This window comes from Spea bombifrons, chromosome 2 (genome assembly GCF_027358695.1).
Source record: "Spea bombifrons isolate aSpeBom1 chromosome 2, aSpeBom1.2.pri, whole genome shotgun sequence".
In the NCBI taxonomy this organism is placed as follows: Eukaryota; Metazoa; Chordata; class Amphibia; order Anura; family Pelobatidae; genus Spea; species Spea bombifrons.
In genome coordinates this window covers 32,690,959-32,717,585 of record NC_071088.1, presented here as the reverse complement: position 1 = coordinate 32,717,585, position 26,627 = coordinate 32,690,959, and the positions used below count along the sequence as shown (strand labels likewise).

The following is a 26,627-nucleotide window of genomic DNA, read 5'->3' as shown; positions in this document are numbered from 1 at the left end:
GAGTGGGAGAGAGCTTGATAGAGTGAATTTATGAGTTGTTTTATTAGCCTAGTTGTGGCGAGGGGCAGCATTTATTAGTTGTTTAACTAGCATGGTTGTGGTGGTAGCGGGGCAGTAGTTCATCATCGGGCCCAGGCAGCACAATGTCTTGGGCCAGCCCTGTCTACAAAAACCAATATTAAATGACATAAAAGTTGGCAACCAGATCTAAAATTATAGACAACCGGTCTGCTGGACTTTTTTCAAGGCCTGATATAACACTTTGGTTTTCTGTGAACATTTTTCTAGTGGTGACAATGACAGCCTTACTGGCATAGTATTATCTTTAAATAGTGTACGGTATAGCTTATGCTTGCTATCATAGGGTAAAATATGGGTAGGGAAACCATTCAAGGAACAGCTATTACTCATTAATTGACTAGTGAAGATACTTTAAAAAGGTCAGGATGTTTTAGGCAGATTATATTCTATATATAACTTTTTTGGCTGGCTATATATTTCTGTCCCTCAATGGCCTTAAGTTTTGATTTTCCCTTCTGAAAATCCAGCCATTGAAATTTACAGCTGTTTTAGAATGTAATGCTTGGCTATAAAGAAGATGGAAAAATCTCACAACAAGAGACAAATTTCAAAAGAGGTACTGTGTTGGGAAAAAATGAATAAAAGTGATATATCCATTAGTTTGCCAAAGGATTATGCAATGGTTGCTTAACCTTCTCTCAAGGTTAAAAAATAGGAGGAAATGTGCTAGTTAAGAATAAAACACTACACACACTAACTACTTAGCATATCCTACGGATCTCGAGGGAATTTATGGTCAGTTTCACTTCTCATCTACAATAAAGAAAATTCCACCCATATCTGCACAGTAAAACAAATTATTCTATAACCAAATGAGTATCTCTGAGACTAAACCATAACCAAATCCAAGACTAAAAAAAACACCTTGTTATTATTAGATTTAATTAATGCAGTGTCATTCAAATATATAAATGACAGCCCATTATATATTTATAAGAGCAGGGTGGTTTTTGTAACAGACTAGATGCCAGCAGGATCCAGTCTAGGATTTGTATAAAGCCTACTTCAAGTACAGGTGATGGGCATTTAAATTCCCATGGAAAGATTCAGAGAGACTATTCAGAGGAGAAGAAATTACCGTGTGCTCCCAGAGCAAGGAGAGGTCCTGAGATTATCTGTCTGGACCTGGGGTTTTATCTGGGGGAGGTTTTCGAGGGTCAGGCTTAGCTGGGACTGGCTGGGAGGTCTAGTTAGTGGGTGTTTAGGCTGGTCAGATTGTGGGCCAGCATAGTATAACAAGAGAGAGCTCCTATTGGAAGCTAGAGTTTTTTTATGATTTTGTTTTCAGATGTTGCATTTGAACTTGTGAATAAAACACACAGTCTGCTGCAATTTGTTCCTGGGCCGTATTGTCCTAGAAGACTGTGCTTAAGATCCCTTAAAGTGACATTTATGGCCCTCATCTAACAGGGCTTTGTCACAATATCGGAGGCATAGCAAAGGCACTTCATGAAAATTGTCTACCATGTTCTTTAGTGGAGTTTACAATGAAAATCTACTGTTGTTCTAGGCCGGATGTTCCTGGATGCCACCTGCTTTATTTTACGAGACATAAGCCTGTATTGCTGGGCGGTGTTCACAATAACTCCATAGTTCCCCTGTAAAGCTGCTATTGCAGACATCATAGAAAGAGGCACCAATGTGACTGCAAGATGGCAGCTCCCACATACAGCACGAGAGAAAATAAATAATCCATACGTAATATTTTCTCATTACCCATTCTGCTGCAAGAAGAGCCTGGTTGGCCCTGTATAATGTATAGTTGAATCAGCAAGATTTCTTAAACATCTCATCCCTCATTGAATTATGCATTATACAGGGCCAGCCCTTCCTGTGGGAGAAATCTGCTACTGTTTGTCCTTTATAACCAATAGTGAAGTTGCGGAAGAAAAGCCTATATTGTATCTACCAACACTGGATGGGACAGATTCTATAAACCTGCTATATTAAATTGCACTGGCCATGCCAACTCCCTTGCCTACTCCCTGCCAACCAAAGGCTGTCTTTGTGTATCCATTGAAAAAAACACAGTATTGGAATAAAAAAAACTAATACACTTAGGTACGCATTTATTTAAAATGAAAGGCCGATGCTTTATTATTGTTTTTTTTTTATATTAAATTCAAGCACTGAATAACCATATGGATTTCACATTTATCAGTTGGGTGACTTATCTGGAGCTGTCGCTAGCATTTTTGTACCAAATACATCTAAATATACTTTATAAAAGCTGCGTCCAAGAGCATTATTTTCAAAACACATGGGGGTAATGGAATGCGTTATAATAGAAATAAACTCATCAACAAGCTGTCACCAAGTACTGTAAGGAAAATAATTTAAAGGCACAGCTTAACATGTCTAGCCCAGTAGCAGAAAATAATGAGGCTTTATCCCTGTTTCAAGTTTGGTCTGAAATTCATTGTCAGGTTGTAGAGTACTATTTTTTATTAGCTTGGAAAGACCATAAATCATTTTTTACCCTGTGAATTCTTATGAATACCCGCTTTTGTGATTTATAATTCATCCCTGTAACTTTAGAAATATGTCTGCATTCTTTCATCTATGAGACTGGACCAAAATATTCTGCCAACACAGCTGCTATGGACTGCAGCGCCCATCAGGCTCAGTCAAATCTGAATGGACTGTTTACAACAGTATATCTTATTATATATATTATACATCGTATATTATAATACAGTGTATTATAGTATATTATAGTACAACATATTAGAGTATAATGTATATACATACATATATATATATATATATATATATAACTGTAGTAACATTTTACAATAATAAATGATAATCCAGTTCAAAATAAACAAAACTAATAATAAAACATTTTTTTTCAATAATATTATTTAATTGCTTAATTTGCTAGCAATATTTGACTTAGATACTTTTAATGTTGACTGCCCTGACATGTATTCATAATTACAACAATATTGTTACAAGGTGACATATGTAAAGCAATTATATACAAAGAAATGAGTAAAAACTGAACGTTAATTATTGCAGTGGCATTTAGGTGTTACATGGCCTGAAACTGGAGTCAGAATTACAAAATTCTGCATAATCCTGCCCACAGAGTAAAGGCCTTTGCAGCCTAGATTGGTGAACAAAGAGTAGTCTCACTTTTATGTCAATAACTGAGAAACCGGTGTGCAGAAGCACAAATGCTGCCACTGATTGGGAGGGGTACGCAAGAAAATTGATCAAGATAGCTGAGTGTGGTGTGTGTGTGTGTGAGTACAAGGATGGGCAGGCCCGGGAAGCTGAGTGGCAATTACCTCCAGGGCCAATCCATATTCTCCAAATAGGCCCAGACAGAATTGAGCAAGCATGCGCTGGGAGACAGCAGCTCAATGGTTTGTTTGAGTTTGCATCAGCTTGGCCGATTGTACCTCACTGGGTCCTTCTAATGAAATGGTCCCATTTTGGTGAACCTCCCCCGGTTTGAAAACCTGGGGAATGGAATCCTGCCCTGTAAAGAATATTAAATGTTAGGCATTGTGATAAAAATACCTTTTTAGGGAATTTAAACAGAAACATGATTTAAGGTTTGCTGGAAGGTTTATTCTACCTTTGGGGATCTCTGTAAGAGAAAGCATCTCAACCTGCTAATATCACATTAAAAAATGTTTGCGTTTTTTTTTATATAATATGTTTTCATGAAGCTGCATATAAACCATTTGTCTTTGTGTTCTAAGCCCAATCTACCAAACACCCTGACTCCTTACCATACTGGATGTAGTAAATAACAGAACACCTCAGCGACCTGAGCTTTGACTAATGAAAGTCTATGAAGGATCGGACTTCATTAACATTGCCATAAACATATCAGCCTAGTGTGGGCTTTGAGCAGGGGATGCCAAAATATCATATAAACAAGGATGGCAGCTTCAAGGTCTGCAGATAAAGGAATTTTATTTGAACAAAAATAGATACAACCATGGGCCCATTTTTCCATCCCATTTAAGAACAAATTATGTTCCTTGACTAAGCATTTGTGTTTGTGCACAACCTAAAATATTATTAACGACAATATTCGCCTCATCAAATTCAACAGATTCACCAAGGACATAGGTGGAACGCGCTTCTATGGAATTACACACTAAGAACGTTCAGTAAGATGCATATTGAATACACATTGATGGTGTGTGACGGAGAATATGCTAGTTCTGGTCATAATATTACAGAAGGTTGATTCTATAATATCAAATTAAATATCGCCATACCTGGGGACTTTCCAAGGTTGGCTACCCTAAGCTCCTTCTTGCTAACAGATAAGTAATTCAGCATTCAGGGCATTGATAGAGAAAGAGAGTGCACATATCGCTTATCCACGGCCCAGCATTTTAATGTCTTGGCTACTGGAGGTCTAATAAGATCAAATCGAAACATCATGGACATTAGCGCTGTGGCCACCGCACCGGATCATTGTAGACACTGTGTTACCGTGAGTGATTTTATGTTTACTGATATTTGTTTTAATGTCTGTTTACCTCTGTATTACATGTTATGCTTTCGCTGTTAATTAAATTCATCAATCAATACGGTTACGTTGTAATAAATGACATATGATGATTAGACCTATGTCTCAATTATTGGGCTCAAAGTAAACAAAAGGGAAAAGATTGGATAACACAGCATAGTAAATAAGTCTTGTAAGAAATAAGTATACGTAACAAGTTATTCAGTTCAGTTACCCCAGTTATAACACAGGGGTAACATAGTTGCTTCTTTTACATATTACATTTATGGCTGGACTGGTAGTCACAAAGTGGCCCTGGCATTTTTTATGCCCACTGTCATGGAGCGACAGATCGAGAGGGTATGAGGCAGTGATGGCCAGCAGCCCACTGAGCATTTGCCTTGTGTGTCAGATGGCCAGTCCGGGCTTGATTCCAGTCCATCTGTTGGCATGAAGGCTTTATTGTTTATTGTCACTAGTATACTTTGTTTTTGCTTCACTGCACATGTGCCGTGTGTTTATTTCAGATATCCATATTACTTAGTAGTTCTTTTGACATATCATTAGTATTCTAGGAAACCATTTTATCGTCTGGAATGTACGTGTGAAAATGTATCAATTTTAAAGTAACGTTAATTCTCTATAAACCTCACTAAATCGCTTATATGTTATTTTTTATTGATTTGAACATAGATCTTTTAAACCAAAAATCCATGATCGCTTTTTCAAATTTAGCCTGGGAGTTGAATCTCAAAGCAAGCATTTTCAATCACCATCAACACCAATTAAGGTTTAGACAGGTCATTGAATTGGACCCTTGGAGTCTAGACAGCGCTCTCCCAGATGGCCATTTTGGCAGCCCTAGTAAAAAAAACAGCCATGCAGAAACCACCAGTTTTACTATAAAATACATCAAAGCAGGCTTTGAACACATAAAAAATGATCAATTATTGAAATCCATATTAATTAAACAAAGCTGCTCCAATTTTGTGTTTAAACTCAATTGTTTTAAATACACCAAGGTATGGTCATGCGTCTTCTGATGGCCATATCTGAAGCTTCCTTTGATGTCTGTTAAGGATGACAAATCCTTTTGGATTGTCACAGGGCCCAGACTCCTAAATGAGAGGCACAGTTAGAACCAGCTCCACTCCCATTTGACCTACTCCACTCTTGAGAAGCCGAGCCGAGCCAGGTGTCAGGGCCAAATGTTAAAAGTGACAATCCAGTGACAATTAGTGATGTGTCTGCAGCATGTTTATAGATTACATAGAAGAGAGAGCAGAACAAAATTGTAATATGAATATAAGTAGTCCATCCACATCCCTCTGGTGCTGCTTAAATCCCCAAAAAGATGAAATTCTCATTTGCTGTTGCAATTAACCCACTAAAGTACTAAAGAAACAGTATATCTTATTTAGCGTAAAAAATCTTGGGTTGGAAAGGGACCTAAAAATAGAGATCTCCAGAATTCTGCATATACTGTTGTTCCCAAGCTTAGAATTAGTTTAGCTTGACTCCAAGCCCTAGCCGAATAACACTGCTGGTGCCGTGGAAAGCTTTCAGCTCATACTGTTTCTGATAGCTGAACTATTCCAATCTTTTTGTAGACTCCAGAAGACTCGTGTCATGTTTTATGTGGGGCAATGCGGTTTCTTCCGTTATTTTTGGAAGTTCTTTTTTTACTGAGTGATCGGCGTATAAAAAGAAATCACAGCAAAGCAACATCCAAAATTACAACAGGCTATTTTTTCCTACAGAGGTTTAGTAGGGATAAGTAGGAAATAAGAACGTCGAGACACAGGTATGGTGTCATATTTGGGATATTAATCAAGGGACGAGAAAAGCAAAAGTGAGAGAGCAATAGAAGACAATGCAGACAATTGCAAAAGGGGCGAAACAATGGAAAACAATGCAGACAATTGCAAAAGGAAAGGAACAATGGAACATAGCAGGCTATAGCACACACTTACTACTTAAATAATTATGTATTCTAACTTAGGCCAAAAGAGATATTTAATATAAAATACTGGGACATGTTTATGCACCGATCTATTATTTAAGGGTGATATGCAATAGGATATGATGGTTGTGAAGAATGTCTTTATAGCATGAAGGACGAGTTACTATCACATTAAGAATGAGCTTTTGAGAATATTGTGTGTTATTTTCTGTTTTAAAACAATCCAAATTGTTTTAGCTCTGTTATTTGTGGTCAACATACTAGAAAACCATATTATTTATCATGCTGCCTGGTTGTAAGCAGTACAATGGCTCGGTCTTAATCAACCAGGCGTATACTCTGACCAATCAAAGTCTATGGAGAAAAGAAGCAGGACCTCATAAGACTTCATTTGCACTGGCTTAAATAGATTAGTGTGGTGTTTGAGTAGGGGAAGTCACCACCACTTCACATGACTACTACTACTACTACTAATGGTAGCCCACAGGTCTGCAGATAAGGGAAGTTCAAGTTTTCTCAAATGCTAAACTAAATACGTTTATTCAGCACTGTAATATTTAGTTTAGTATTGGAGAATACTTGGTTTTATTTTATTTATGTGAAGCTTTGTGAAGCTTTGGTAACTAATCTATTTAAGCCAATGTTAATAAGGTCTAATGAAGTCCTGCTTATTTCCTCCATACACTTTCATTGGAAGGATTGTACGCCTGGTTGATTAAGACCGAGTCATCCTTTTGCTTACAACTAGGCAGTATAATAAATAGTGTGTCTTTCTAGTATGTTGGTCCCAGATAACAGAGCTAAAACAATTAGGATTTTAAAAACGTAGGTTTGAGGGGGAACCTTTTGGGCAAACAGTGTAGGTGACAGGTAGCCCTGCGTGTTAGGGATGGTCATTTCAGACCCAAGAGATATTCTGCATGGACATTAGATAAAAAGGATCGTTATAAAAACATAGTTATACAATGTTTTTCTTTCTTTTTCCTCTTCCTTTAATTTTCAATTGATTCATCGATTGATGCATATTAAGGGAGAAATTTGCCATTCCCGTTGCTTAATGCCGGAAAACCAGGGTGATGTTCTTGTCTCTGTTTCATTGTTTTTTGTGTATCCTTGAAAAGCTCAATAAAAAGAAATAAAAAAAAAAACCCTTTGAGAAAGGATGAAAATTAAGGCTTGGGTTTTAGTGGGCAAGAAGTACATTTAGATATAAACCTCAATCAGAGGATGGTTATAGGCAGAATATCATACTCACTTCCATTCTTATTTCTAGTTCTACCACGTTCTTGTGATTAATTTCATGTTGAAAGGCAGTGCAATTGAGAATTACAAGAGGTGGGTCTGGTTATTGTTAGTGATGTTGTCCTACAACATTACCCAGGGGAAGCATGAACCTAGTTACTGTCAGTTATCGTTTTACAGGCAGGTTCAGACTTTAGCACTCTGAGCTCATTGAGCAATGCTCACATGCTTCTTTCAAGGCAGCTTTCACACATGCTGGACACGAGCTCACATTCTTCCTGAAATTATAATAGCACTCATAGTAAATTGCCCCGTAAAGATTATATATATAGGTAAAAGTGCACACTACCCATTATATAAAATATCTGAAAATTTCAGTGTAATAAGTGAAAGTTATGTAACATTTCTAAGATTTCTAAGAGGAATATCGAGAAATTCACTACAAATACAATTTTAATACATTTTTGCCAACTAAAATGTTGATTTTAAAAGGCAAGTTAAGGAACTTAAGCAAAATGTAGGAAAGAGGAAGTAAACATAGTATTGTATTGGAACCTGCTTTCAATTATCTGCATGGCCATTCTGTATATTGTAAGAGGATTAAAAATGTGATTTCAGCTATAGAGTTAAAATACCATTTTAAAGGTACATGTATGACATTGAGCATCCATGTCTATCAGAAATAAAACTACTTGTAAAAGAGAAATTTTTGTGTACACCCCTCCTATCACATTTCCTTGTCAATGGTGTGGCTGGGTTGCTGCTGGGTTCAATGCCAAAAGTGGAAAATACACACCATAATGGCCAAAAACTCCACATCAGGAGAAAGCCAATGAATTGCTGTTTAAATATAACGTGCTTCATTCTTTCTTGGATGTAAATTGTGGATGTTATTTGTACACTGTAATAAAATACCCTGATGTAAGTATCTGGCCCTATGCACACAGCCAAAGTCTGCTGTATGATGGGTAGTAACCCATACCAAGAGGTACCTACTCAAGACAATCACATCAACAAGGTCATCTTGACACCGATGGAACTGGTATAGCCAACACTGTTGAACAGCATCAGTTCTGCTCTCAAGCCTCTAACCACTTTCCAAAAATGCCCATGGTATGTAAATATTGCTGAGATACGGGCAAATTTGCAGCTGGCCTATTTTCTAGGATGAAGAACTAGGATTTTCTGGCATAAAGTATGCCACTGAAAATTAGGATATTTTTAACAGTTTTTGTAGTATTCATATCATTATATCAAGAAGAAAGTCAAGTAGACCCACTAGCACATTTTCAAGCAGCATAGTTTAGGTTACAAATTTCCTGTCTTACAAAATTCTAGGTATATTTATGTACCCATCTAAACCTTTCCTCTTTTCCCAGTTTGAAAATGGAAATAAAAAGACAGTGGGTAAAAGCTGGTCCAGAATATGTTGGGAAATTATAACTCATACACTAAAAATAATAATAATAATAATAAAAAAAAAAATGAAAAAAAAAATATATATATATATATAATATATATATATATACAATTATATAATATATAATATAGATAATAAAATATTTAATATATATAATAAAATGGGCATGAAGGGTAATAATAATGTGTATTAGGAACAAACTATACTCACTCACGTAATGGAAACAAGTTAAGTTCTCTCTTCTTAAGGAGCACAATTGTACCAACATTACAGACTATAGTAATAGAGTGCAAATGCTGCCCATAGTCATATTACAAAAAAGTAAATGTCTCTACACTATCAATAAATAACTATCTAATCAATAAATATGTTGAATTAAGCCTCATTCACAGTTTTCTGGGAATGCTTCATTGTCATATGACACAAACAGCAGGCACCGGTAGGTTGTTGCCGTAAAACGTTTCCTAAAAGTTTCTTTGTTGTTTTTACGTGACTAGACTTTCTGGGAAATTAATAAAATTACACTCGCGGTAATATTTAAATGCATAAGAGGCTAGCAGCCTCCTGTGTGTTAAGGATGTAATGAAAATGTGTATTAATGAGGGCAAGAACCATCTAGCACAACACATTGTATATAAGGAACTTGACATCCAGTTATTTTGTGTAATATAAACCAAACAAACTTGCATGTCTCTAGACTTGTCTAGGAACAACTAAAGTGATTTGCTCAATATGATGTATATTACTGGTGCTTGAGAAAACAAAATACGGTCATCTGAATACACAGGTCCTCCAAAGGATTTGTCATATAAACAATGCATACCGATGACAAGAATAATATTGCCACTTTCGCAACCTGTCATGCTGGTCTTTTGATAGCTATAAGATCATGTTTTCAGTACAGTTTGAGTAACATCCGTTACTCCAACCACCACTGTGAAAAGCTTCTAGTGGGAAGGTATGATCCATACCTCCCAACTTATACAGATTCTTCGATTCGGGATGCTGGGAAGCGGATCTTGGGGGGTAGAGTGACGCTCAAACTGGCAGAGCTACTGTGCGATCGCACAATTCTGCGCATGAGTGGTATTTATTCTCAGGTGTCCCAAAAGCGGGAAAAGGTAGAGCTCTATGGGACAGCAGTATAGAGTGGCAAAGACGGGATCGAGATAATAAGTGCACGCACTTTCCAATTTATAGAAAATAAAGTTGCATGATTCAATTATGACTGAAATGTTTGAGCACTCTGCACTTTCCCATATTTTAAATTATAAAGAATGTCAACAACAGGTGAATAATGTAACAAGTTGACCCTCAGGCAACTACGTCAAGTTAGCAATAGAAGTTGCCTAGTTCTGCAGTACACACTTTAATAGGATTTGAAATCAGGGGTCTTTAGTATTTTTTGTTAAATATGGAATAGTTTTTACACATAGACCTTTGTTTGCCATCGTAATTTACACAGATTCCACAGAAAAATAAGAAAGTTGGATTAATCAAAAAGTGAGCCAGTGATCTCAATGAACTCCACAATATATAAGCCGAAGAGGCACAAATTCATGATCCAGGCCATGATAAATATGCACATTAGTTTTTGTTTTTGAAGAAAATAATAATTTTTATATAAAACTTTATTTATGATATTTTCCTTCAATTATTTTCAAGGTAGGTTAAAAATGATGTCAAGGTGCACAATTGCTACCGGTATTTTTTATGTATTTAATTGATCATCATTATTATTAGTTACGTCAAAATGGATGCCAAGTTACAACACAAAAATGTTGAGGTAGGCTGATAAAGGCAACTTTCAATTAGCCAGTGATGTTATAGGAATCGAGGACGTTGCGCCAACTTTTTTTTAAATAATAGAGCAATAGAGCGCCCATCTAAAGTGCCTTATTAGCCTTAAGCTATAGTAATAGTTAAGCAATAGTCAACCAACACAAAACTATAAGTTGAGAGACATCTGAAAAAAACACAACAAAAATATTTTTTTTTCCAACACAAAAAGAAAACCGTTACTGACAAAAACATGCAACAAGTCTAAATGATCGATTATAATGTTGTCTTGTCTGTCATGGATTTGAGCTGATTGGAGGGTGGTGTCCACTGCATCACCGGAACCATAACAGCGTTCTAACAAAACTACAGTACAACATTCTGACATTTGACGTAAGGGATCAAACACTGTCTAACTTAAAGTCCATGAATGGGATTCCCCTCCCCCCACTCCAGGGCTTGAGGAAACTCCACAACATCTGCAATTTGAATACCTAGCATTTTTTACAGTATTTGTAACCCCTCTCTGGAAAAAACACCACTCTAAAATGTATCAAAAGAGCTATATAAAAACACCATCCCCCATCACATTAATGTAAATAGCAATGTGATCTTAAAGGCAACACTGCATCTCCTCATGCTTTTCAACCACACACAATCTGACACATGCTTAGAATTTCCAAAACAGATTTTTAGGCAGCGTTATTATTATATAATTATGGAACTTTGAGATTAAAAGCTTATAAAAAAGGCAATATAATAGATATCGTAGTTAAATATAAATACAAAATCAGCCATAGCCAACCAGTAGCCCATTCTATGGAATCTGAAGTTTTTGGTAAGCCTGGCACAAGCCAATTGCTTTATTTTCTTGGACACGCAACTGATCACATAATTTAACCCTTACTCAAAAAGGAATCATTATTCACACTCACCTCACACTCAACGTGGATAAGAAAGCACAGCTTGTAGTTCAAGGAGCAGTTGATTAAAAAGCCTCAAGTTGCAGGAAACACTGTCACACAATGACTTTTCTGTCTTTTTTCTCACTTGATGTACATAGTAACTCTTCTTTCGGAGATCCTGGATTTTTTTTTTTTTTAAAAGCCCAAATTTTGAAACTCGATCTTCTCCAAAAACACCGGTTGATCTTTAAATCCTCCAGATTTAAAAAAAAAAAAAATATTAAGTAAAAAAAAAAAAAAAAATTGAATAAAAAAATATATACAATATTTATCAGTCCTTGGATTAAAAAAAAGTGATGGTCCCAAAAAGTTTTGCTCTTTTATTGTGACTGTGATCTATATAATTATTATATATTGGTGTGACAATTATAATGTACAGCTAACTACTTCATTAGCAGAGTTAGTTAAGAGTCTGTGTGAGTGTGTGTGTTAGAGAAGCTACCAAAGACAGCAGCAAGCGGCAGCAGAGGCTCGGAGAGGGGGGAGTGAAAGAGAGAGAGAGAGAGAGAGACTGGCAGGGAAAAAAAAGATACACATACAGAAACTGAGACACTGAGCCAGTGACCTCCTACAGAAAAAAAGCAATCAACCCGAACTTGTGAATGTATGTGAAAATCACACACACACTGGCGTATATACATATATAACAAATCAACAGGAAAACAGAATTTCTGTTTTATTAAGCGCTTTAAATAATAGACTTTATTAAGAAGAATTAAAATAACACCTGGGAGTGTTTTAGGGCATGTAACTATATTGTGGAAAAACACAACGTAACGCAGCTAATTAGTGTTTCATTATAGAAAATGTTGCCAGTCTGCCTGTGCTTTTTAAAATAGGGGGGTGTTAGGATAAATGAAGGGACATGTTATGGGGGAGTGAGTGGATGTATGGATAGATAGATAGATAAACAGTTTTCTCATACAGTAGTTAAAACGGTATCACCATAAATATTGAAGCCAGTCACAGCATTTGTATTTAGTGCACATGCATAAGGCCATTTGGTAAAATACACCAGCAATATTTAATAAGTAATTTGGACTGTGTTCCTGGCCGTAGTCGGACCAGCTTAAACAGAAATAACCGTCGCTTTTGGTAAGCTTTAAGCATTAAAGACGTATCACCCATTCTTGCTTATACACACACACACACACCATGTACACAGAGTCGAAATCGCACATAACGACAAACTATTCACATCACGATAGAAGCATCGATGATTCCAAACGCCATATCACATAGTGACCCGCGTGACACACACACTTTCCATGTAGTGCTTTATAGACAAAAATAGGAAAATAATCGGACTTACTGCGTCCTCATAATTGTGAATCAGCAGAAGCGTTTACATTACATTTTGGGAGAAAAAAAAAAGATTTCGTATTTTTCAGCAGTTATTACGTACGACTTCTTTTTTTCTTGAACCTTTACGAGTTAGCACATTTTTTTCATAGATCCTGATAGCTTAATGTGAACAGAGAAAAAAAATAGCATATGTATAAAAAAAACCCCAAAAAAACAAAGTGAGGATTGTTTTAAAAAGCCAGCATAAGCATATGATGCAACATTGCCCTGGTTACATGTGCTTTCCATCCCCCCATGTCTTGCTGGTGGGAGTGCTGTTTTTTCTGCCTGTAGGGTCACATTGTGGTTGATTGATTCTCCTTTCGCCTTGCTCAGTCATTCAGATTTGGAAAGTAAATAACAAGTTGACATCATTACAGCTCTCTGCATTACTGTGACACATTCCACAGCTACCACACAATGTCTAATAGAAGCGCAGCGAAAACAGAAATAGACGTCAACGCCCTATGATTTTCCCCTGCTTTTTAAGGCTGGACAGTGTATTTTCTTCATTTATTTTTTCCTTTAATGGTTATCGGGTCTTGTGTACCACAATGAATTCGTGTGGTTTTGTTTATAATCTAGACCTTTTTTTACGATCTGGTGGCCAGGTCTAAATAACATAAACATACATAAGATTTTCAGTAATAAATAACAACGGGGTGCCATACCGTGGTATGAGAGGCACAATATGTTTTTTTACATTTCAATAAACATAATCTACCACCTAGTCTTGTTTTACAGATTTGTCATCCCCGATCTTCACCTATATGGTCATGTCTTTTACTTACAGGTGAATAGAAACTCTGCTTAAATTCTGCACAAATGTAAGCCGCCCATCTAGGTATTTTGTGCCTTCTCGTTAGTCTCCTCTAACAGACAGTTGCCTCTTTTTGATGGCCAACTAATATATTTAAACGTTAGGTGACAATTTCCTGTGCTCCCTGTTAGCAACGACCATATTTCTTTCTCTTGTATGTATAGTTTTTAGAGTATGGTACTAAGCAGGTGGCAGACCTTGTTTCTGCCACTCAGTTCCTATACCTGGTTGTGCACCTTAATCTTTTTGGGGACAACGCTTATCATAACTTTCTGGCACTAACTCCTAATTGCTGTCTCTATAAGTACTTTGGAGTCCCAGCATTTTCATCTTAAAAATACTATAAGAACATGCTGGTTTGAACAATGGCTAATGTGTCTAATGTGCCTGTCTACCATTGTTTTGGTCAAACTGAGACACGTGACAGAATACCAAGCTGTATACATCAGTAGGATCATATCTCATAGCATCTGCTTCAAGATCACCCTAAGATAACCCACAAGTGGGATTGGTGTGATGATACACCCAGCAAGTGTTGTGTTGATAAACGTACCATATAGAGGGGTGAGGGGCATAGCTAGAGACCTTCCTTCATCTTAAGAACACTCCAGAGGTTAATCGCAAAACAATCTGGCAGGCACAAAAACCATATATATTTTGCAAGGAACAAAGAGTAACCACAGAACAAATCTCCATCCTAACAAGCAGACTAGACTCCCTCGAAAAACGCCATATCTGAATCGGTGATCCGCAAGATCATTCAACAACGATGGGAAGTATACTCTCTTATGTATAAGGACATTTTACAAACCATAAACCAAACTAATCAAGTCGTATTTGAGAAGGCCAATAAGCCTGACCCACACACTGAGAGATCAATGTAAAAAAACAAAATATCTTCAATATAGTCAACACGATATGAATATCTTGGTCCTCTCCAACGGACACAGCAGAACAGTTCTCCAACTTTTATACAAAAAATATATATGACCGTAAGAAGGTCCCAATTAATGACATAGATGCATCCCCCATTACCGAAGAGCAGTTGATGGAAGCCACCTAAATGCTAAAAAATTCTAAAGCTTAGGGGCCCAGGTGGCTAGAATAGTCATATGGAGGAAAAAGACCATTGTGGCAACTACAGACCGATCTCTGTAGCTCGATATTGAGAGATATATTGCTGATCCATCAAAATGTTTGCCATTGGAGTCAAACCAAGTGAGTTTCTTTGTACTATTTATCGATGCTTGTATCAAAAACTACAATCTATTTATCTGTACAATTATGGCATGTGTCTTCTGAAAACTCTTTAATAAAAAAAAGATTAAAATCAAATTTCAAAAATAATAAATCTGGAGCAAGGTGGCCCCATCACATAATGAAATCATGAAATAATAATAATGTTCCTGGTTGCTATAGTGATGCGATCACTTTTCATACCTTATCTGTTGTGGTAAGCATTACATACTGTTCTCATACCCACCATTTACTGCAGTTATGTATTTTTTAGAAGTTGCAACCCTGGCCTAGGTCCTGTAATCTATTCCAGTCCTGTTTCATTAGCAATTTTGAGCAGGGAGCCTTGATACAACATTACCTTAAACAAGTAAGATATACTATGGAGGTCTGCATAGACCGATGTAGTACACCTGGGCCCGTTTCAAGGTAGATGATGTCCCTAAATGGCCCATTCACAGCTGTTGCATACTTTGGAGCCCAATCACCCCATAGAGTTATCAGCCTTTAATAAAGAGGCCCAAGGACTACCGCCCCGGGATCTGCCGTCCTATGACTAATCCTAGGTGAGAAAATGGCCACTGATCCACAGCACTTTTTTTCTTTGGGGCTTATAAACATTTTTACAGTATCTATGAAGTGTGGGATGACAGAATAATCAAGATTTTACAGGTGACTGAGTAATAGTGTGCTATACTATACACAAGATCCTTGTAAGCTGATCTTGGGATAAACATTCCATCTGTGCTTTGCCCAGTGGACGATAGTCCGCATTCTGTATAAAAAACTGCCAATGCCTCGGGCCAGAGTTTGCAGGAAATTAACCACAATCTATTGGTTCTCTGACAAATTGTTCAACTCATGTAGGTAGCAAACTGTTTTTAAACAGACAAGATTTGGGCATCTTGTTCTTTTGATAAACACCTGCATGTATCTACATATGTATTTTTTTGTTCTTTTGGCCTTATAAATGATAGAATGTCAAGTAAGCCTAAAAGCTAGTGTTAAACTTAACGGAACTGTTATTTTCCTGAATCATATTACATTGAGTACACACAAAAACATTTTGTAATGTGTTAAAGTTAAAAAAAATGTTTTGAAGAAAACATCTAATTTTCCTCAAGATTTGCGTGATTGTTTCTCTGTTAAGCTATTCTTCCTTTGTGTTAAAGTATTACTTCTGTTTGATAGACATTTGCATCTGGTGTACTGGTAAGGGTGGGGAAGGAAACATAAGGAGTTCTGCAAAAAGGGTTGCCTTGCATAATCCATAACGGAAAATATAACTATGTATAACATACTGCCTACTATGTATACTATAGGGATAGAAAGGTCCGGCCAAGTAGCCCTACACCTCTCTACTGTAATTAACTCAAACACTAACATACACAGACCAACACACACTTAGTGTAACACATACACTCACTCTAACACCCATGCTTACTGTAACAGACAAACATGGAAGTACTACGTTTCTCCAGGACAAACAGCAATGGGTTGAATAGGGAAGGGGCATGGTGCTATATACTTTGTTTAACTTTTGTGTTGGTGGCAGCACAGGTATTTTTTTAAATTTTGCATTGATACTGGGAAGTGCACATAGTATATTTAGGAACTTTTTGCTACCATTTTATTTTTTGTATTTGTATTTACATTTTCCACTGCTCTACAAACATCACTAAACTTGTATTTCTCTTATGACTATACATCACTGGGGTCTCTATAAATAGTTATTTTAACCTCTTAATGACAAAGCCCGTACATGTACGGGCTCAAAATGCATTGTTTTCAATGGGTTTAGGGACCGCCCATTGTCCTTAAGGGGTTAATAATTTGTGGCCCCCTCCATTTTTTTTTTAAGAGGGCCTACTCCTCACTCTGGTATACCGACCTGTGGCTTATTCAGTGATCAGGAAGCAGGGCTCTGCAGTGTGAAGGGTGATCTTCTCCCCAAGGGACTGTTGCTATGGGCCCCTCAGATAAGCCAGGGTCCAAGGCAGTTGCCTTTTTGCCCCATGTTTAAAACATCACTGAATATACACATAAACATTTTTTTTTTAATTCAAGAAATGCAGTCATAGTTCTTTCACAATGAACAGATCTAATGGAGACCTGCTCTGTATATCTGTCTTCCATAAGGTATTTTAGCATACCTGCTAAGAGAGCTACTCCATAGTAGCATGTAAAATCAGGAATTACCCTCTTAACATCTGAATCGAGAAGTGCAAATAGAGTATTTTGACTCATACAATGACTGTTCATGAAGAACATGATTCACAAATTGGGACAAGAAACTGCAATAAAGTTTATGAAACTTCAAAGCAGCTTGACATTTGAGTGCATTCAGTAAGGGTCATAGAGAGGACATCAGGGAAGGGTCAATTAAAGGATGCAAAGTAGGAATCACCAGAAATAAAATAAAAAACATCACTCCAAAAATGCTTGATTTAAAAAAATGTATTCCTCCTTGATATTTTTGAAATGCTAGAGTCTCCTGATATTCATTGATACAATCAGTAAAGCTACCCAAGACAGCCATCACCACTTTTTGTTTTAACAGAATGCAGATTCTGAAGAGTTTGAAAGGTTAAAATTAGTATAAAATTTGTAACATCCTGATTCACATTTAAATGTGGATGTTACATTGAAGAAATTGTCCAGAAACCAAACCTAAGGATGAATCTGCACAGACCCTCCATTAACAGACACAATGAAAAGAATAACTGCACCTCAGTTGGTAACCACTTTACCCAGAAGAACCGCTCCATTGTGAACCTCAAAAAAGTATTGATTGAGAACCTCAAGAAAACACAAGAGAGGAAAAACTTTTGAAATAAGATGATTGAATAACCATTTCAGCACCAAAGACACTGGGTTAAAACATTTATATAGATTCCTATCACACTACCAGAACTTCATGTGGCATTTCTTTTATTCATGTTAACGCATAATTCTCATTTTACATGGTTCACTTTGTTTGTTTGTCTAAAGAAATATGTAGGAGTCTATTTAAAGATGCCATCATCACTCTCATTCTCTTCATTTCTCCAAATTTTCCCACTGGCTAAACTAATTTATGACCTGTAACTGCTATGACCTATACCTTATCAGTCTTCATAGTTCTTCTTAATCCATGTAGTGCCCATGCCTTACTTATTTTGTGATTAGGATTGCTTTTCACATGATAAAGGGAAGGTTGATACTTATGAAAGTTTGTCCTTAAAATGGAATTTAACTACTGTGATCAATACCTAATGTGTTCATAGTACTTCTTAACCCATGTACTACTACTGCCTATGCCTTATTATTTCACACTGCAATACTCATTTCTTTTATTTCAATTTTGTCTAATTTAGTTGTGCATAATGCTGCATTATGCACCCACGTGCTCATCATCTTTTCTTTCTCCTTTATTTTCTATGCCAAGCTTGCATCCACCTACCTTAGCATGAAAATCTGTACTTCTCTTGCAGGTGAGATACGGTAGGTATGCAATCTTACATAAGTTACATTTAAAAAGTCCTATCTGTCAAGTCCTATCATGCTAGGAACAATTAATTAAAAGTATAATGGCCAATTTGCCAATTTCCTCTTTGTATAGTAGTAATTATCACACAGGAGATGGATTCACATACAATATCTCCATACCCGGGAACTCTCTAGGTCTGACCTGCAGTCTTAGGGTGACGCTCTGCTTCCCCATGTGTCCAGGTCAGTTTCTTCTTCTCCAGTATATAAAGCAATGTTTGGCTACCATGCACTCCCCTCCTACTCTCAACCCACACAATTCTGACTGGTGCTAATCCATTCCATTTATGTTTATGGCACCAGCAGAATCCCCTATACATAGCTAGCCCCATCCTTATGCATGGCTATTCATGCCTTTTAACAAAAGAACACTACCAGGAAGGGTGAGAGCTCCAGGTAGACCATTCTGGGAGGTTCCAGGCATGAAGATCTACTTTAAACAGCATTGCTACCTGACGCGTTTCTCTGTTCAGCATCTAAATAAGCCTGAAGATGAAATGTGTTGAGTTAGTGAGCCCAATTTTTCGAGTTTAACATTATGTGATGATTAGCATCATCCATCATACTTGGTACAAATGGCTCTCTTCGCTTTTAATTATTTCCCTTTCTTATGAAAGGACTAGGCAGTGCCGTACTATTTTAATTATTAAAAAAGTTATTTTTTTTAGGTCTCAGTTACGATCTGTTTTGGGGGATCCCGTTATGTAGCTGTTTGCAGCAGTTACTGCTTCTGGGCCTTGTTTGTGTGTTATATTATTACAGTGAGAACATATTTGTGTCTCAGTTGTTCGGTGATACGTATTATATATATATATAACTCATTATTAATATTATAACAACATTGCCCTTCAATATTTTCTTTTGATGGGATTTTATTAAATACATTTTTTATATGAGCATGTTTTTATTCTTTTCCCTATGGTTATATATATATATATATATATATATATATATGTGGAGAATAATACAATTTCACTTCAATCACAGCATGAATATGGGAAAAAGGTCAAAAGTGCAATGCAAAATATGACTTACAACAAAAGTTTTCTTCGAAAATCTTGCTGTTGATTTCCAGCCTAATCATCAATTTTATTAAAAGATACATTTGTCATGGCAGTGTTTTTTTTTTAACTGTCATAAATTAATATTGTAGGTCATATGTGACTCCCTGAAGGCATATGAATTTGGCTTGAGGCATGTAAGCTAGTCAGAAAATGTGTCAAGTTTGTTCATAATAACTTATTTCCACATTTCTGGCGGATTTATTCAGGGCCTGGTTTTTATTAGGGCCTTTGAAGCAAGATAACAAAAACATGGTATCAATTTACTAAAAGCTGTTTCATATTTAGGAATCCGGGACTCTGGGTGTGTTTGAGATGTTATGAAAAATGATAGGACGTTATAACTTTAAGTGGTTTGCACTTGTCTTCAATCAAGTAAGAATCTATCAGTTAAAACAATCTTCATTATAGGTAAAAACGAAACAAAACAAAACATAAAGCTAGTTTGCTCAGCCACAAGATTGAAAATGACAGTAAAAATGAAAATATTGAAAATAGGCCCCAATGAGGGGTACAGTCAGTGCTAGATTTAAACCCTCTGAGGTCCCTATGGACAAAGCTTAAGGACACAATCACTCACTTATTTACACTTACTTATAAGCACCACTTCTCCACTCGCTCTGGCATGTAAAGACTGCAAAGTCATGTTACGGGACCATGCTGAGCACTCACATCTTGTTATTATACACTGCTACCTGAGAGATTGTTTCGTAAAGTTGGGGCCTGTATGCATGTGCCTACTGCTGGGACCTTATTTCTTTTGGGTTGGGCTTCTGGACTAGGGGCTTGATTTCACTGTCAGTAATATCGAACAAGGCTTTTGGGCTCCTCAAATGTTTTTCCGTGACTTCGTTCCTTCAACTTATTTCCAAAGAATTTCATTATGGGCTTGCGTTTTTGTTTGTTTTCTTTTTGTGCAGCTATGTATGGTATGCGTTCTGTTTTAGTTAAAAAGCTGGAAATTATGCCTCCATGATAAAGCATCTTGGGAAACAAAGCCACATCTTATAGAAGATGTGTTAATAGAATGGATGTTGTTGATTATGGTGTTATTGGTTTTTATTTCCTTAGTGTTAACAGTACAGCTTTGCAATTACACGAACCTTCCGAAAGAGAGCCCTCATGAATTTCAAGTGGACCTTCTATTCCAGGTACATTACCTCATATTTTGGTGAATAAACACCTAGTTTTCACATATCAAGTTGTGTTCGTACGTTATGAGCCTACAAAAATCTTTCTAAATAGGTAGTTTAACACTTCATTTTTTTCTTACGCAATTTTCCCTTTAAATTAATGTTCTCTTTGTTATCTATGACATAGGATCATATTCAGGAATGCATGCATTAATGTTGTTTTGAAGCTAACTAGGATGTGGTTTAGTGGGAGAGCTGTAATTACATATATATGAAATACTTTTTTTCTGAAATCATAATCTAATTTCCCTTCACAATAGAAATCGCAAGCCAGGACTTGCGGAGAGAGGGGGGTGGGGTTGCTTAAAAGCCTTTTCTTGGATAAACAAGAAAAATATATGTGGAGGAGGAAGCATAGGATGAAACAATTGTGCCTGAATAATGATTATGGTAATGAATCACGGAAATGCTTCATTCATGAAAACCCTATCAGGCTTAAAAATAATTAACATATCTGTTGTACTACATATAAATATACAGTATATGCAAGGTGCCACATATGTGCATTTCTTACCTAAAATAAATAATTATTGTAAAATAAAATGACGTATGCAATGCTGATATCATAATCAAACTAAAATAGAACTAAAAACACTCTCAAAATGTATTTGAAGGTTAACATACTGTAATAAAGTCTAAAGAAACAAACACATGAAATGTGTTAGCTTAAGCATGTTAACAGGTGAGATCTCGATGACTAGAGAGGGTCCTGAGATTAATGAGATAAGAATAGCAGTGGCAAAACATCTCCAGCATGGTGAATAAAATGCTTGCTACTCACCAGGGACCCAACGTGCACTAGTGTAGAAACAAATTGGTGATATTTAAAGTGCCGGGCTTAACGACTGGAATTAGATTAATGTAAAAGGCAGGTTCAGCATATAAATAACACAATACATACAATTTGATATTGACAACCAATGTTTTGCGTCAAAATTACCTTATGCGTTTCTCCAACAGATTTCTTCAGAGGTGAAAAAAATAAACTGCACAAGCACTATTAAAGAGCCACTTTCTTCACAAAATAACATGCCTTTCAGGTATATTATTCTGTGAAGAAAGTGGCTATTTAAAAGTTCTGTGGGATCTTCCACTTACACTGTTTTTTCTGTGTAGAAGGATCGTTGACCCGAAGTAAGGAATGTTTTCTGGTTGAATCTCGTGTTCGTGTTCTACACATACGGCACTTGACGTAGATGATATGCAGCCAGCTAACAAAAATGCCAAGTTTTTGTCAGTCAGTGACCCAGTTTAATGCTGGTCTTAACCAGAATGCAGACCACCACTTATTGATAGATGTTTTGTCCTTAATGGGACTCATCAGCATGAGTTTGGTTACGGGCCTTCTGTTTGAGGCTTTGGTTGGTACGTGGGTCACACTCAAAATATGTTATGGTAGGGTCAAGAAAGGAGATGAAAAGTAAACCCCTCCACTTAACATTAAGAAATATTGCCAAACACTTACTTATATTCACCAAGCTCTCTGTTCCAGGGTTTGTTGGAAAGATGTCAAGCACAACAGACATGAGATCTAAGGAATCCATGTATAAAGTGGATTTAGAGGCATAAAAAAATCCCTTGCACTATAGGATTTCTATAGGAAAAACAAGTCTTTAGGCTCGCCTAGTGGATGCAAGTTAGTGTTTGGCAATGTTTCCTTATTTCTTAACTTTAAGTGGAGATTTTTTATCACCTTTCTTGTCCTCCCCATAACATAATTTGAATTAATAATTTTGAAAGACTGCTACTCTCGAATTTCAGTATGAAATTAGATGCCCTCAAACCTTTAGCAGTATTGTATCTTTATAATTTACTGCAGTATTGTATTTGTATAATTTTAGGATGAACCAAGTGTTTCTTATTAACATTTTATCTAAGGGCTGAACACTCTCTTGATAAAATGTTCAATTCCCAATTTTATTATTTATTAATTGGTTATATCTAGACTCTAGATAGAATGGTATGCTTAAAATGTATAAAGGAACAAATCAATAAGGAAAGTATGAATAAAACATACAAAATACAGCAGTTTTGATGTTCCCATGAGATACAATGTCTTCATTGGAGTCGGAGGTCTAAAAGGTTTCCCTGTTTTCTTTACCACTTCAGTTGAAATGAGGAGGTCAGAGACAGGGCGGCCATGTGGTTCAGTAAGGACACGTATGGAAAAATAATCATTTTAGGGCTTCATTTAAATCATTTATGACTTACTAAAATGAATTTTGTATGAAAATATCCATAATAAAAAAAGAGAGCATATAGTCACCCCCATCATAAGACTATAGTTAAATACATTCGAGACGAATAATGCAGTATTTTAAACATAATAAATAAAAACGTTAAACTAAACAATTATATATTAAATTAATAAATTAATACGTTTCATGGTGGAAGAATCAGTACAAGCTATAAGCTATATTATATTTTAATCAAATAAGTAGAGCTGAAACAACGAATCGATAAAATCGATAATAATCGATAACGGAAATCATCGATAACGATTTCCGTTATCGATTAATCGAGTGATCAATTCGTTGTTGGAGCACTCGGCTCCTTTTACTTACCTCCGCGAGCGTTCCCCGCTTCTGCTACACGCTCTGCAGTCTCCGCCTTCTTTTAGCTACGTGACGGATGTGACGCGTTCCGGAGGTAAGTATTCTTCATGTCTATGTGCACGGATCGCACAGAGCCACTCGCACAGAGCGGTTCGCTCTGTGCGAGTGGCTCCATTCGCACAGAGCGGTTCGCTCTGTGCGAGTGGCTCCATTCGCACAGAGCGGTTCGCTCTGTGCGAGTGGCTCCATTCGCACAGAGCGGTTCGCTCTGTGCGAGTGGCTCCATTCGCACAGAGCGGTTCGCTCTGTGCGAGTGGCTCCATTCGCACAGAGCGGTTCGCTCTGTGCGAGTGGCTCCATTCGCACAGAGCGGTTCGCTCTGTGCGAGTGGCTCCATTCGCACAGAGCGGTTCGCTCTGTGCGAGTGGCTCCATTCGCACAGAGCGGTTCGCTCTGTGCGAGTGGCTCCATTCGCACAGAGCGGTTCGCTCTGTGCGAGTGGCTCCATTCGCACAGAGCGGTTCGCTCTGTGCGAGTGGCTCCATTCGCACAGAGCGGTTCGTGAGTGTGGGTGCAGGGCAGAGTGGGGGTGGGGGTGCAGGGCAGAGTGGGGGTGGGGGTGCAGGGCAGAGTGGGGGTGGGGATGCAGGGTGTGAGTGTGGGTGCAGAGCAGAGTGGGAGACTGGGTGCAGGGCAGAGTGGGGGTGGGGATGCAGGGCAGAGTGGGGGTGGGGATGCAGGGCAGGGTGTGAGTGTGGGTGCAGGGCAGAGTGGGTGCAGGGCAGAGTGTGAGTGTGGGGGCAGGGCAGAATGTGGGGGCAGGGCTGGGTGCAGGGCAGAGTTAGAGACTGGGTGCAGGGGCACAGTGCAAAGTGCTGGGTGCAAAGTGCCAGTGCTGGGTGCAAAGTGCCAGGGCTGGGTGCAAAGTGCTGGGTGCAAAGTGCCAGGGCTGGGTGCAAAGTGCAAAGTGCTGGTGCAAAGTGCTGAATGCTGGGTGCAAAGTGCTGGATGCAAAGTGCCAGGGCTGGGGCAAAGTGCTGGGTGCAAAGTGCTGGGTGCAAAGTGCCAGGGCTGGGTGCAAAGTGCTGGGTGCAAAGTGCTGGGTGCAAAGTGCTGGGTGCAAAGTGCAAAGTGCTGGGGCAAAGTTTCTTGAACAGTAATAGTCCACCTCTTTTCAGAATGTTTGGGGTTATTTTGTTTCATAAATATTGTGTTTGGGTTCTTGTACTTTGAAAATATTGTTTTTTATTACATCATAACAAAATAAGAATGTTAATGTAAATTTTAAGTTGTTTTTTAACATCCAGTTCATTAAATTCTTTTAAATAAACGAAAAATTTGCATATTGTTTTTTTTTATCCGATTAATCGATTAATCGAAAAAATAATCGGCCGATTAATCGATTATTAAAATAATCGTTAGTTGCAGCCCTACAAATAAGTTCATATATGTAAAGGTGGTAGTTATTCTTGAGTACTTATTGAGTATTATTTTTCTTTTTGCAATAGTTTTTTTTAATCTTAACCATTATTAGATGGCACTTTATTGGAATTAGTCTAAAAATCATTCCTTGTCATTGGACTTATATTTCTAGCAATCTTTCATCACTCAGTTGACTATGACTACAAGTGTTTGGCTCAGTGTAGTAAGGTCAGTGTAGTAAGTGTCACTTAGGGTTTGCTTCTAACAATATGCTCTAGCGATCTCTGAGCTTGGATAAGACTGAATGTGTAATTAGGGTGCTTAATGTTCTTTTGCATAGATTTGGCTAAGACATAAGATATTTTTAAACACAGGTTATCACCTCACACAAACCGAGGAAGATGATAACACTTTATAAAATTCTGATGCATAATGATTTATAAATAGCCAGCTGCCAAGCTAATACACGAATTTAAGCAACCTGAATTATGAGGGATTTCTTATAATGTAATCTACTTTATGGATTTCATAGTTTGCAAATGTTGTTTTTCTTTATTACGAATTCAGCACACTAGGCTTGTTTAAATTAAACAATAATTGGTGCTTAGGCATAAATACTAGGGAAATTCAATTAAGCTGGCTGTCTACTGGGCAGGCAAGGTACAGACAGCATAGATTAAAGGGACAGTTAACTATCCCTGACATCTCCGCTAAACAGCAATGCGATTTGAAGTACTTTGTAAAAAAGAAAAAGAGAAACAAACACTTACCTTAAGTAGAAGCTGCAACTCTGCCTCTGCCCTCCACCGCCATGGTCTGCCAATCCTTACCACTGATTGGCAGCTTGAAACAGCCAATCAGAGACAGGAACACATTCTATTTAAAATCACTGGGAGTCATTTTGTGAATGTATTCCCCCAGTAAGTGTATCACGTGCAGTATAGTTAGCGCTCTGGATTTTTCCATTCAATTTCATTTGTATTTAACAATTTTGATTTTCAGAAGCTTTCCTTGAAATAATGAAAGTTGAACAGTACTGAAAAAGCAATTACGCAAGTTAGTTCCTTCTCATTTTTAATTAAAGATATTTATTGCATTATTTACAGAAAACCCCTTTAACTAAAGCCGTAAAATCTTTTTTAGCAGTATTGGCCTTGGATAATTGTAAACGCACTGGAGGTCATGATGGATTTTATCAGATCAACACGAGTGCTCATTAAGGATAAAGTTATCACAATGCATGCCACATCTTCTAGACTAATTAATTCTGTATGTTACCGTCTATCCAAAGAGATTAGTTTGTCACAACCAACTGGAAAGAAGCTTATAAAAGTGTAATCTTATTTCTACATCTTGCTTAATGACATTAACAGGAAATTATGTGCCATGCAGGAAGCAAAATGTTCATTCACAATCCAAAGTTAAAATAGACATTCTTTTGTTACATTTGTTAATTTATGTTTGTTAAATTAAGTGTTTTCATTGCAATATATATGCTTTTTTTTGCTTCGCTTATTGAACTCAAGCCTAACCTCAGACTA

At 37.2% G+C, this 26,627-nt stretch overlaps 1 protein-coding gene across 3 annotated transcripts in view; it reads right to left on the bottom strand.

Annotated features, from left to right (window-relative positions):
* The window catches only part of TBL1X (transducin beta like 1 X-linked), a 120,450-nt gene extending 106,862 nt beyond the window's left edge, over positions 1 to 13,588 (bottom strand). The window contains exons 1-2 of one of the 3 annotated variants that reach the window (XM_053457405.1): positions 13,240 to 13,588; positions 11,898 to 12,121 (exon numbers count right to left, since the gene is read on the bottom strand). The gene's annotated coding sequence lies outside the window, so the exon portion shown is untranslated. Of the gene's footprint in view, positions 1 to 11,897; positions 12,448 to 13,239 lie in introns of those variants that run through there. The other 2 variants (XM_053457404.1, XM_053457406.1) reach the window with 2 other exon arrangements.
* Positions 13,589 to 26,627: the final 13,039 nt, after the last annotated feature.